The 13096-nt window shown below is 41.9% G+C and overlaps 1 long non-coding RNA gene across 3 annotated transcripts in view; it reads left to right on the top strand.

Moving 5' to 3' along the window:
* The window catches only part of LOC129690876 (uncharacterized), a 196163-nt gene that overhangs the window by 129073 nt on the left and 53994 nt on the right, over positions 1 to 13096 (top strand). For all 3 annotated transcript variants that reach the window (XR_008722367.1, XR_008722368.1, XR_008722366.1), the window contains exon 4: positions 1245 to 1330. This is a non-coding gene — a long non-coding RNA (uncharacterized LOC129690876). The remainder of the gene's footprint in view (positions 1 to 1244; positions 1331 to 13096) is intronic.

Raw genomic sequence — 13096 nt, 5'->3', positions numbered from 1 at the left:
CCATCAGCTGTGGCCTTGTTGCCTGAATGACTTAGGAACACAAAGAGACCAAAATAGGGATAAAATGTCTAACACAAATCTTGGCACAGAAGAATTGCTCGCCAATAATTGCATTTTTTTTTTTAAAGGGGAGTGTTCAAAATGGCTCAGTGGCAAAGATGGCCGTTGCTAAGCGTTATGACCTGAGTGTGATCCCCTAGAACCTACAAGGTAGAAAGAGAGAACTGACTCCTGCAAACTCTCCTCTGACCATATGTATTTATGTATGCATGCATATGTATGCCCACCCTAATAGATGCTCAAATAAAAAAAAAAAAAAAACCAAAAACCAAATAACAAACAGACAACAACAACAAAAACAAGAATTGGTCAGTAAATAACTTTTTTCCCCTGTGCTTCTCATTTTGTTATTTTTTTTCCAGACTGAATCTTGCTATGTGGCACTGGCTGGATACAACATATGGCTAACCTTGAACTCATAGATATCCTTCTAACTTTCACTCCCAAGTATAGGATCACAGGCTCTTGCTAGCACAGTTGGCCTAGCTTCTTTTCCTTCCTTTTTCTTTCTTTCTTTCTTTCTTTCTTTCTTTCTTTCTTTCTTTCTTTCTTTCTTTCTTTCTTTCTTTCTTTCTTTCTTTCTTTCTTTCTTTCCTTCCTTCCTTCCTTCCTTCCTTCCTTCCTTTCTTTTCCTTCCTTTTCTTTTCTTTTCTTTCCTTTTCTTTTCTTTTCTTTTCTTTTCTTTTCTCTCTCTCTTTTTTGAGACAGTGTTTCTCTGTGTAGCCTTGGCTGTCCTGTACTCTCTTTCTAGACCAAATTGGCCTCAAACTCACAGAGATCCACCTGCCTCTGCCTCCACAAGCGCTGAGATTTCATGCCTGTGCTACGATACTTGGCTCTTTCTTTCTTTTTAAAAACAATTCTATTCTATTTATTTAATTTGCATGTTGATCTATTTATTTAATCAATCAACCCATCTTTATTTTGTGTGTGTATGTACCTGTGTTTCTATGTTTGTAGGCTTGTACACAGAGGTCAGAGAATAACCCATCAGAGTTAACTCTCTCCTTCTACCATGTGGGCTGTGTCATTGAACTCAAGTTGTCTGGTTTGGTGACAAGTATCTTTACCACTGAGGCATTTTGCCAGTTCTTTGTTTGTATTTTTTAAATGAATGAAACATCTTATCAAATCCATTCATCATTGATATTAATAAGTCTTTCTCTTTTTCTTGAATTTTCTAGCGTACCCGTTAAGCATTCCAGAAGGATGCTGAGAATCATCTGTTTATAAACAAAAGCTGGACTATTTGAGGATTTGGAAATTTGAGGTAAGTGAGGGATGGTCTCTTTCTGAGCCTTTTGGAAACAAATTTAACTTTCATAATGGATGGTCTCTGTAGCAAGATTTGGTTGTAGCATGTTTTAGTGTTTTTTGTTTGTTTGTTTGTTTTGTTTTTTACAGGTCTTCCTGCAACAATCCAAAATGCTTGATAAGCTGATTTCCCGTTTATCTGTATCATGGCCCTCTTTCTCAGCATTTCTTCTTGCTTGACTGTAGTGCCTACTATGCTCTCCCTGGAGTACCTGGAGTACCCATTGTCTCATACAAGAATCAGTTGTCTTGCTCTGCTGTGAGATGTCTGGCCTGGGAGAGGAACAGAAAGTAGGAAAGAGTCCTATATTGAGGTAATTAGGTCAGAACACATGTGGGACACATGGACTGTGAGACGTTTCTTTATGCCCAGAAATCTGTTTTCTCCTCTACCTCCGTCATATGTTGGAGGCACACTAAGTCTGTGGCTGCCCTGGTAAGGGTAAGAAGTGAAGCCTGAGGGCTCTCAGCAAACCTGGGTTTTCCTGTTCTACTTGTCTCTGCTCTGCTGAGTCTTGCTGAGCTTAGAGCACTACCTGGTAGAACTACTTGTCATATGGGTTTCTTCCTATGCACGTGTTGTGCGCATTGAAAAGAAAGCAGAGATTCCAAGCGTAGTGGGCTGTTTGATTTGCCCAAAGAGGGCTTTTTTTCCTTGATTTGTTCATTACAACTGATCAACGAAAGAGCATATAGGGTGTCTTTTATATGCCAGGCCATTTAAAAGTTTTGGCCTGTTGTTGTCTCTGCCTTTTCCTTAGCAGCGAGCCTCTTTGGGCAATAGTTTGTGAATCTCCAATCTTCAGCAGAGCTGATTGATTCCTGAAATGGGCTGTCACACCATGGCTTCTGTAGTTGGGTGTAACTTCAGTCTCTTCTCTGGCCACGCCTCGTCACCAGAAAGCTTTATCAGAGCTGGGGTAGTCTTTCACATACCACTGCTTACAGAGTACCTGCTCCAGGGCCAGGCCTCTCAGTGGATGTGGAAATTTGAGCTAATGAATGACTAACATGGCAGCCAGGGGTGTGGTGGGATAGACATTTGTACATACATAACATTGTATTAGCTTTTTTTGTCTGTCACAATTCTCTGCTTCTCCTGGAAGGCTGACCTGTACTGAGATGGGAGAGAAGGGCAGAGGGAGTCTGATCATAAGGGCAGAGAACTGGAGAGCTGAGGAGCTGCTGCTTGCTGCTGTGGCTGTGGAAATAATCCCTGTCATCTACCTTCTATGAACAGAGGATAGGCCTGGGAAATCATCTCCTGCTGCTGAAAGGGGAAGAATTTTCCTCGAATTCAGTTGCTAGGCAATGGAAAGACAGAGCAGGTGCTGGGGTTCTAGTACCCACAGTCCTGGGACAGGGGTGCTCATTATGAGCCCCATTTCCCACTTTAGCACCCATGCTTGTGGCTCTGTTTGTGTTAAAAACACTGCTGTTACACCAGAGTCCTGTCTGCCCATGCCCTGCTTCCACCAGTAGGACCACCATGCTCTTTGACTTATAAGCCTGGCCTCTGTGCTCTGTTCTTACAGTGGATTAGAAGTACTAGGACCCTGGAGCCAGACATACCTGGATTGCACACAACTCAATCTTTCCTTTTTCACCTGAAAAATAGACAGTGGTCACTTGGTTAGAGACAGCTACAAGAATGACAAGACACCTGGCAGGTGGAAATGGCTGTGAATACGAAGGGTCATTCTTTGAGACTCCTTCGGATCTCTAGCCAGCCTGGCTCCTGACCTCAGTGTTGTTCTCACTCAGCCCCAAGCCCTCGGCCTGGCACCACTTTAGGCATGCAATAGGATTGACTCCTGCCATTCTGGTTGGTGCTTTGGATGAGTACCTTAAGAGCTCATGAGTTGTAACATTATATCCATGATATGTATTAGGGACCGCACCGTGGTGAAGTGTGAAGCCCTCATGAATAGTGTCCTCATGCCCAACCCAGTGCCTGTTTAAAATACAATAGAGTAACTATTATGACTCTTGATTCATGACCCCCTCCCCTTCTCTTCTTGTGGATGCACTCACTTCCCTTCCTGCCCCAAGATGCTTTCCAGAAACTGATTAGATATAATTCTCTAGTCTTTTGCTTTCTAGTATCTAGAACCATGAGCTAGAATGAATCACTTTTATTAGTAAACTATCAGAACTAAGGTGTTGTGTGGAAACCAGACAAAAGTCACAGATGACTTTTATTGTTGTCCCTTCCCTTGTACTTTTGGGCTCCTCCGGCTTTTCTTTCCCTGTCCTTTGTTCTTAGTTCTTTGACTACTATGCCTTTACTGGCCTCCTTTGGTGCTAATGATAATATTTCTGTGGGCTTCCGCCTTCCTGCCTATAGACTTGCGTCACCACTATTCATTAGCCACAAGGTACATGAGTAAAGGTTGTTTCCTGTAGTCAGTGCTCACAGTAGTAAAGCGACCCCTTGGCCCACTTGCTTTCTATTCTTGACATCAACGTCTTTTCAAACCACCTCCAGTATTGGCCCATTTGTCTATTACTGTTTCTTGTGGTTTCATATTGAGGTTTTGGTGCATTGCATTTGACCTAGAGTATATTTTTAGTACTCAAGGCAGAGTTCAATGAATGTTAAATCATGAGAGTGAATGAAGAGGAGGAGGTATTTGTATATCTAGGGAAAAAAATTGCTTAATTTTATCTCTTCTGATGACAACTGAATATGTCTGGTCACATGCCTTACTTGGTGATACCCATCATGATGGGTTCAGTAGTGGCAGGAGCGGCAGCTGATCCTGCACCTGAAGACACGAGCATTCGTGAGCATTGCTGTAGCAGCTGGCCACACAAAGGAACACGCATCCCAGCTATAACTCTATAACTAAAACAGGATTATTATTAGAGTTAAAGGCCTGGTTGTGGAATTTGCTGGGGTTATTACTGTATCAGCAGACTTTTTTCTTTTGCTCATTTTTCTTTGCTATCAGCCTTTCTTCCAGGATAATACATATTTAGTGGAAGGCTCTAGATCTTCTCTCACTAACTTGAGCCTTTAGCATCAGCACAGGCTCAAAGGACATTCTTGGGGACTCTTAGGTTGGCTAAATTGTGGAATGCTGACTTTGGCTTTGAAAATGAGGATGATACAGAAGTCTACTCCTTCCAAACAACGGCTACCCTGCTGGCTTCCAGAAGCAAAGCATGCCTTGCCATCTGCTTAGGACTTCACAGTTCATAAAGTTCTTTCCATCCTGTCTGCTTCCTTTTATTGCACAAGTGTTTGCTTTTTATTGCTCAGTATTTATTGAGATGCTGCGGCATGCCGCCGTGCGGGGTGCCTGCAGTACTGAAGGAAAAGCTGTTGTTCCCATGCCTTAGGGAATTCCCAAGACCATGGCTGGGGTTTTACTAGTGAAGTGGCTGGAGTCTGGGGGAGATTGCATGGCCTGAGATCAAGCTGCTAGCTATAGTGGCTTTCACATGAGAACACGGGGCTTTCCAATTCTAGACCTTCCTGATGATGCCTTGTCTGTCTCCTGCCTTTTTCTCCAGCTGGGTGCCACTTTCTATTCCCTCAGTTCTCCTGACCTCTTTTTCTACCCCTCGTTTTTCCCTCCTCCCAGCTCAGTTTCTTCTAAAGACGAACAGCCTTTTCTCTACAGTGCTTTTGTGGGAAGTGGTCTGATTATATAGAGCTAGGCTTGGAAGTTGTATAACTTCTCTTGAGAGCATAGTCTCAGATCTTATTCTGCACATTACTAATTTTTGTAATGATGACAGGATGTTCCAGTCCCCTTTTTGTCCTTATCAACCTTCTTGTGACAAGCCAGGTGCTATAACATGCTGAGGTGTTAATGATGGATAATTATTATCCATCTCTATTATTATCTCTATCTTTAAAATAGTTCAGGTTATTGGTGTACATGCAATTTAATCCCAGCACTTGGGAGGCATAGATAATGTGATCTTCGAGCTTGAGGCCAACCTGGTCTATAGACTGAGTTCCAAGAAAGCCAGGGCTACACAGGGGAAAAACAATAACAACAACATCAACAAACAACAACAGCAACAAAAACCTGTCTCAGGGGAAAAAAAGCCAGGTATATTAGTTAGGATTCTCTGGAACAATAGAACCAATGCAAAGTGAAAGATAGACATGGTTCTGTTCTCTATATCTATGTCTATATGGAGAAGATTTATTTTTCATAAAACATTGACTCATATCATGGAGGTTGTGAAGTTTAGATGGTCTGCTGTGTATATCTGTAGACTAGAGAAGGTGGTAGTGTGCATAGTGGGACAGGGTTATGGAAGATTGTCTCCGCTCAAGTACCCAGGAAGACAAGGAATTAACTCACTCTACCTGTTTCCTTATTCAGCTTTCTAGTGAGCATTGAGTTCTGATCCTCAGTGGGATTGCACATATTAGTGCAAGCCGCCTACAGCACTCCCTCTTCTTCCCTTTTTGTCTGAGAACACCATTACAAACCCTCCTTAGAAATGCCCTTAACCAGTTCTATTAGTAGCTAATGACCAAGCCAAATTGGCACACCAGCTAGATACAATGTATCCAGTTGTCAGTTGACACTCTGGGTAGTCACAATGTATTCAAGCGTCTGGATCTGCTGGCTGACATCCATCTTAAGCCACAGGCTGAAGATACTTAGACTGCTGAGGACAGTCACCACTTTCGAACCCAAGTTTTGCAACAAGGAGACCAAGTTGAGTCATCCTGAGCTATTGTCCTTATGTGGCTATGTTCCTGCTTTGGTGTTTAGCCAACACAGAGCCCCATCGGATTGATATTTGCCTTATCCTCGCTCAGATGTCAGTTAGGTGTTTAACTAGCATTGTTGTATTCTCTGCATCAGCCTGCTAATACTAGAGAAAGGAAGCTTTGGCTCTTGTGTTGCTCCTTGTGACCCACGGGACACCACAGTTTCCAGAGGTGATCCCTGTGTGATGTGAAATCATCTAGGACTTTTTGGTCATTTCTTCAAAGGTGTATTGTGTTGTATCAGTCACTCAGTACTGTATCTGCCACTGAACTGCTCTCCATGCACAGTACTGGTACTGGTGGAGGACTCTGGTACTAGTAACATTGATGGTGATGAAGATAATGCTAGGGACATTGCTAATTGAACTGAGGGACTGGCTCACGTGTACTATTTTTTGATGTGTCCCAAGCACTTTACATGTGCCATCTCATTGATACTTTAATAATTATGCTGCCTATTCAGGAATGTTTTGACTATTGTACCTGTCGATGTTCATTACAAAGGAGATAATGGCTCAAGTGAAGCCAATGACAGAGACTCTGAAGGCCTTTAGACCCTGTGCCCAGACATAGTTATTCAAGAGAAGATTGGAAGCTTCTATTTGCCTCTTCCCTGACAGTACCATTGCGGTAGTACTTTTTGTACTACCCTGGCAGATGTTTTTTTTGTCCACAGGGGCCTCTGTGTCTCATGCTAGTACCAAGCTTCATCTTGTTCCTATCAGGCAATATGCCCCAGATGAGGCCCAGGTTCCTCAGTTCTGTTACTCCTGCCCTGCCTCCGTTCTGAAGAGGTGTGTTTGCTTTAGCAGTTATCGCTCCTCCAACCCGACCTTTTACCCTTTCCCATATTCAATTTCTGTCAGTCCTTTCTCTTCATTCTAAGACAGTCTTGTGAATCTTTAGATCCAATCTCTCATTTCCTTTAGTCTTTTGAGCTGGAATCCAGATTCCAGCATGTCATTTGGAAACTCAGAGTATTGATTGCTACCCTCACCACTGACCCACAGTTCCCTCCATTCCCCTGCAGTACCCACTCCTTCTACAGCCTGTGCCGGAAAGTTCTGTTTCCTAGCTGTAGCTTATTATGTTCCATTCCACAGGCTTGGGGCCTCGTAGAGAGCCCTCATAACCTGTAGCATATGGTGGTAAAGCTTTGCTTTTTTCCATTACAATGATCTGTCCTCAGAATTGGGAGGGATCCTTGTGTCTGCAGGGGTATGACAGGGCAGAGGGTGAAAATAGCCTTCTTAAAATAGACCAAGGGCGACATTGACAGGGGAAATGAAGAAGCATAGGACAGGTATTTCTTGAGGGGTTTTCCTCTGTGCAGGGCTCTGTTGCTAATGGCTGACTGATTTACTTCCTGTAACCCTTTAGACCTACATAAGGCCCCCATTAGACTCAAGAACTTCCTCTTCCTTGTTCACTTTCCAGTATTTACGGAGCAAGAAGGGTTTGCTCAGTTCTTCTTTCTCTTTTCCCCTTTGCTCCTGTCTTAGTGTATTTGGTCTGTGATAAGGAAGTGCCATAGGCTGTGTGGTTGCTGAATACCAGAAGTTGATTTCTCATGGTTCTGGAGACTGGATGTCCCAGGTTGTGTGCTCACATTAGTGCATGGCAAGGGCCTGCCCTTTGGTTCACAGCTAGCTGTCTTCCAGTTCTCACCAGGTGGATGGAGTACGGCTCTTCTCTGGTGTGTCTTTTCCAAGGACACTTATTGTAGTCATGGGGTTCCACTCTCATAACTTTATCACGTCCCAAAGGCTCCATCTCCAAGTGCCATCTGACCTTAGAAGTTAGGGGGTCAACATATGAACTTTATGAGGATATAAATATTCAGCCCATAGTATCCTCCTTTGAAATATCTCTCGAGTACACTAATCTTTCTAACCAAGCATATCAATAAAACTTCTTGACACTCTATAGTTGAAATATTTTACTACAATTCATACTGTGATTCAGGCCTCTTATTCAATATGCTCAAACTGATGACCATTTGTACGCAAACTCATCTTTGCCCATGCACTAAATTTTTCCTATGTGGCTTTACAGCTTTAGTCTTTCTTTATTCAATGACGTGTGGAAATTCATTGGGGGTGTGTCTTTTTCATTAATTCATTTATTTAATCAGTTTACAGTCTGACCACAACCCCCTCCTTCCTCTCTTCTCAGACTCCTCTTCTTCCTCCCAATTCTCCCTTCCCTTCTCCTTAGAGAAGGGAGTCCCCCCATGGGTACCAACCCACCCTGGCACTTAGCAGCAGGACTTAAGCCCATCCTCTCTCCCACTGAGGCCAGACAAAGCAGGCCAGCTAGGGGAAAGGGACACAAAGGCAGGCAACAGAGTCAGAGACAGCCCCTAGTCCAATTGTTAGGGGACCCATAAGATGACCAAGCTGCACATCTGCTACATATGTCTAGGTTCAGCCCAGGGATGCTTTTTGGTTAGTGAGTGGTTCAGTCTCTGTGAGCCCCCATGGGCTTCTCGTTAGTGTACTCTGTAGGGGGTGTATCTTAGTTATTGTTTTTGTTGCTGTGATAAAACACCCTGACCAAAAGCGATGTGGGGAGGAAAGAGCTTAATTTAGCTTACAGCTTGTAGACATCACAGGAAAGGCAGAGCAGGAGGCTGGAAGTAGGAACTGATGCAGAGGCAATGAAGTAGTGGTGCTCACTTACTGGCTTGTTCCTCATGGCTTGCTCAGCCTGCTTTCTTATAGCAGTTGGGACCAAAAGCCCAGAGTGGTACCACCCACAATGAGCTGGACCTCCCACATCAACCACGAATCAAAAAAACTTTAAAAATACACAACGGCCTTTCCCACAGGGCAATCTGCTAGAGGCATTTTCTCAATTGAGATTCCCTCTTCCCAAATGACTCTAATTTGTGTCAAGTTGACATAAAACTAGCCAGCACAGGGTGTATGTTAGTTTTCCAGGCTACTTAAAACAATTTAAAACGAGCTAGATTGCTCAAGTCCTCTGGGATGCATTCCCATCACTGTGGAGGCAGCAAGTCTAATTTGGAGATGTCTATGATCCATGGGAAGAACCCAGCCTTTTTCTGTGGGCTTTTGATGGCTTCTGGAAGCTCTAAGCATTCCTCAGCTTGTAGGCACCGTTCTCTAGTAGTTCTCCCATGTCCTACTGTCATAAACCTATGTGTCTGTCTCTTCTTATATGGAAGAGACACATAAAGTTTCCCACCTTTATCTCAAATACCACTTCTTACTTTGATCATGTCTGCAAAACCCACTTGCAAGTCACATCTTATCTGCAAGTATTGCAGATACAATAGGGTATGAGAAGAAAATATCAACTGGGGGGTGATACACACTTGGTCATCACAGCACTTGGGGAGTAGGAGCAGGGAGATCAGAGGTTCTAGGCTAGCTTCAAATACATTGTTAGTTTAAAGCTAGCCTGGGCTATCTGAGACCTTGTGTCAATACCTCTGCCTTTGGGAAGAGAAAGAGAAGACAAACTCAATTTTGCTTATTTTTATATAAAATATCTGGTTTATATTTGCAATGATAAAGTCACATCGTCTTGGTCACTGTTTTGTTGCTGTGCTTTGATAGTTCACCATTGTTCTGAGCTCTGCTTTGCATTTTGGTTCAGGCTCACAGTATGCTCTGCCTCTCCAAGCCCTTGAATAAGCATGACTTCTGGGATATTCTTACCCTTCCCTAAACTAAGTAAGAAATAATTATGAGACAAACCCAAACTGAGAGATATTCTCTCAAATCCTCTTCTGGATGCAAAGTAGTTGAAGAACAAGTGCACAGTGAAGAGACTAAGAAGGCTTTGGGAGATGGCTCTGTCAATAAAATGCTTTTCTCATATGCATGAGGACTGGAGTTCAGTCCCTAGACCGCATGTAAAAATGTTGGATGTGGTGTCATATTTCTGCAAACTCACTGATGGCAGGATGGGATGTGGAGACAGGTAGATCCCTAGAATTTCCCAGCTGACCTAGGCTACTTGGCAAATATATAAGCTCTATCTTTCAGATAGAGAGACCCCATCTGAAACAGTAGGAGAGGAGACACTTTAGTTATGAAGACCAAGGTTGCTGTGTAATCTCTACATGCACACATACTTGTTCCTGCACACACATGCACATACTCCTCCCACATACAGAAGAGTAACCAAGAATGGAGCATCATGACACGTGCCTGAAATCCCAGCACTTGGAAGGTCCGGCAGGGAGATTTCCATGAGTTAAAGGTCAACCTGAGCTATATAGATTGGCTCAGATTACATTCTATAGCACTGTCTTAAAACTGAATGGAAAAAAAAAAAGGAAGGGTCTCATCAGCTAAATACAGTTTGTGACTTGGGCCAGATTCTATCCTGGAAAAAGTTGTTATCGGTGAATTTAAATGAAGACTCTTAATTAGCCAGTAGAACTAATTTACCCATAATATTTAATAATTATACTGTGATAATAATATAAATATGACACCAATATTTAAAAAGGCCTAAGGCTATATATAGGAATTCTGTTCACTTTTAAACTTACCTGTAAGTATGACATTGTTCCAAGCTGAAAAGCAAATAAAAATTACACAACATAGTAAGTTCTGTGTGTTTGAGAGTAATGTATTCATCATCAATTGATTGAAAACGACAGGCTGTAGTACTGTTTGTGCTGAATTGGCTTTTCTTTCTTTCTTTCATTTTTTTTTTTTAACAAGATAGGCCTGTATAGTATGTATTCATGTTTATCTACACATAGAGAAATTCTAAGAAAAGCATGTGTTTCCTCTTAATGCACACTTCTGGGAAGTGTGGTTGGAAGGTGTGAGACAATGGAAGCTTTTACTTTTTGATATGTCCCAAAACAAGCAGGTGCTAGTATTCGTGGAATCAGCAGCACCTGGATTACATGTGCGTACACCCATGCATTGGTACTGTGCTCTGATGCCCAGGTACCTACTTCCTCTCCAAGGATGTTTTTCTGGATGAGCTTACTGTGCAAATAGGCTTGCTGGAGGGATGCTCATATTGTTTTCATTCTTTCTGTTCACTATTTTCTCACCATCGGATCCATCCCCAGGTCTTTTTATACAAAGACAATGGGCAATCCTTGTTGGTTCAGTGATGCCAACTCCTTTTATGTTTCTCATAAGCCTGGCAATGGTTAGACTTCACAGACTTTGTTCCTAACTCCGTATCATTTCAGTTTCCCCAGAAAAAGGTGAACAAGGTTATAATTTGCTGTGTTAAGGAACTATGACTCATTCAGTGCTTTGGATCTCAATCCCCCAAGTTAGTGAATGGTGGTAGTTCCTTTTTGGATTTTAAAAATGTTATTATGTTTTTTAGGTACTTACTGTGCATATGTGTGTGCGTGTGCAATTAGGTACCCGCATGTACCACAGTTCAAGTGGATGTCAGTGGGCAACTTCTTAGTCAGTTCTCTCCTTCCATCCTGTTTTTAAAGTAGAGTCTCTCCTGTTATTTCTACCACTGAGCTGGTAGGCAAACTTCAGTTCTCCTGCGTCTGTCTCCATCTCTCTTTGACTGTGCTTGGGCTGGGATTATAGACCAGAACCACAGCATTCAGCTCTTTAAATGTGGGGATTGAACTAAGGTTGTGCATTAAACCCTTTCACCTCTGAGCCATCTCACCGGCAGTTTTAATGAAAATGAGACCATGAGACTGCAGATTCTGCTAAATTGCTTTCATTTTGTGTGTGAGACGGGTTTTTACTGGTAGCCCCGGCTGGCCTAGAACTCTATGTGTAGCTCAGGGTGGCCTTGAACTTAAAGCTATCCTCAGGGAGTGTGTGGTGGTAATGGCCCTGCAGTCACTGAACTATATCCTCTGGGTGAGTTCATTTTACAGACAGGCTAGTTTTGCGAGGGAACGGATGTGAGTGGAAGCAATGTCTCTGGAATGAGGGACTCCAAAAAGCCTTGAACTATTGCAGATATGGACCATTGTGGTCACCTGCCATTATGTGACATTCTTTCCCTTATAGATGAGGAGTCTCTGAGCACTTGGTAAATCCAATAGCAGTGCAAATCTTTATGGATGCTTATGTGAATATGAGTAATGTAGTTGTTTTAAAGGATATTGGGTAAGTTACTATTCAGTACCGTTTCTTCTCTCTTCAGTGCTTGGAGTGACCAAGCAGGGAGGGATGAACCATATCATCTTGAAGGCAGAATGCTATTTCTCTTTGAATTAAAAATATGCGTATTGTCCTGGTGAACATGTTGCTGCTCATAATACAAGGCTTTGACATTGAAAGTAGAGTCTAATAAGAACCATCGTATAATAAGACATAATTTTGGAAAATCAACTATATATATATATAATATTAATTATAATCACATATAATAATTAATATATATTAATTTCTGACATACAAGGCTTTGACATTGAAAGTAGAGTCTAATAAGAATCATAGTATAATAAGACATAATTTTGGAAAATCAACTATATATGTATATAATATTAATTATAATCACATATAATAATTAATATATATTATAATCGATACAATTAATTAATATAATTGTTATATATTTTATATAATTATGTTATATAAATATATGTATATAATTAATTATATATATAGTATTTACAAGGGTAGGCAGCAAGGATCTTTCTTAACTGCTGAGTAGATAGACAAGATTGCAGAAAGAAGTTGTAGTGCAGCTGAGCTGGTGTTCTAAGCCACTGAAGCCAGTGGAGCTGTCATTAGAGTTAACTGTTCACCGCACTTCCCCATGTGCGGTGTCTGCTTTGTATGTTCTGTCTCATGTTTGTGCTTCCATGGCCAGAACTTTAGGTTGATTTTATTTTGCCCCTGAGACAGGGTAACCTTAGCCTTGAACTCTTAATCCTCCTTTTCCCCAAGTGTTTGGATTGCAAACATTTGTCTACACACCCAAACAAGTCCCCCCCCCAACTTATCTATCTATCTATCTATCTATCTATCTATCTATCTATCTATCTAT

Source organism: Psammomys obesus, unplaced genomic scaffold (assembly GCF_907164565.1).
Source record: "Psammomys obesus unplaced genomic scaffold, mPsaObe1.curated_primary_1811, whole genome shotgun sequence".
NCBI classification, from domain to species: domain Eukaryota; kingdom Metazoa; phylum Chordata; class Mammalia; order Rodentia; family Muridae; genus Psammomys; species Psammomys obesus.
This window is presented reverse-complemented; position numbering and strand designations above follow the sequence as displayed.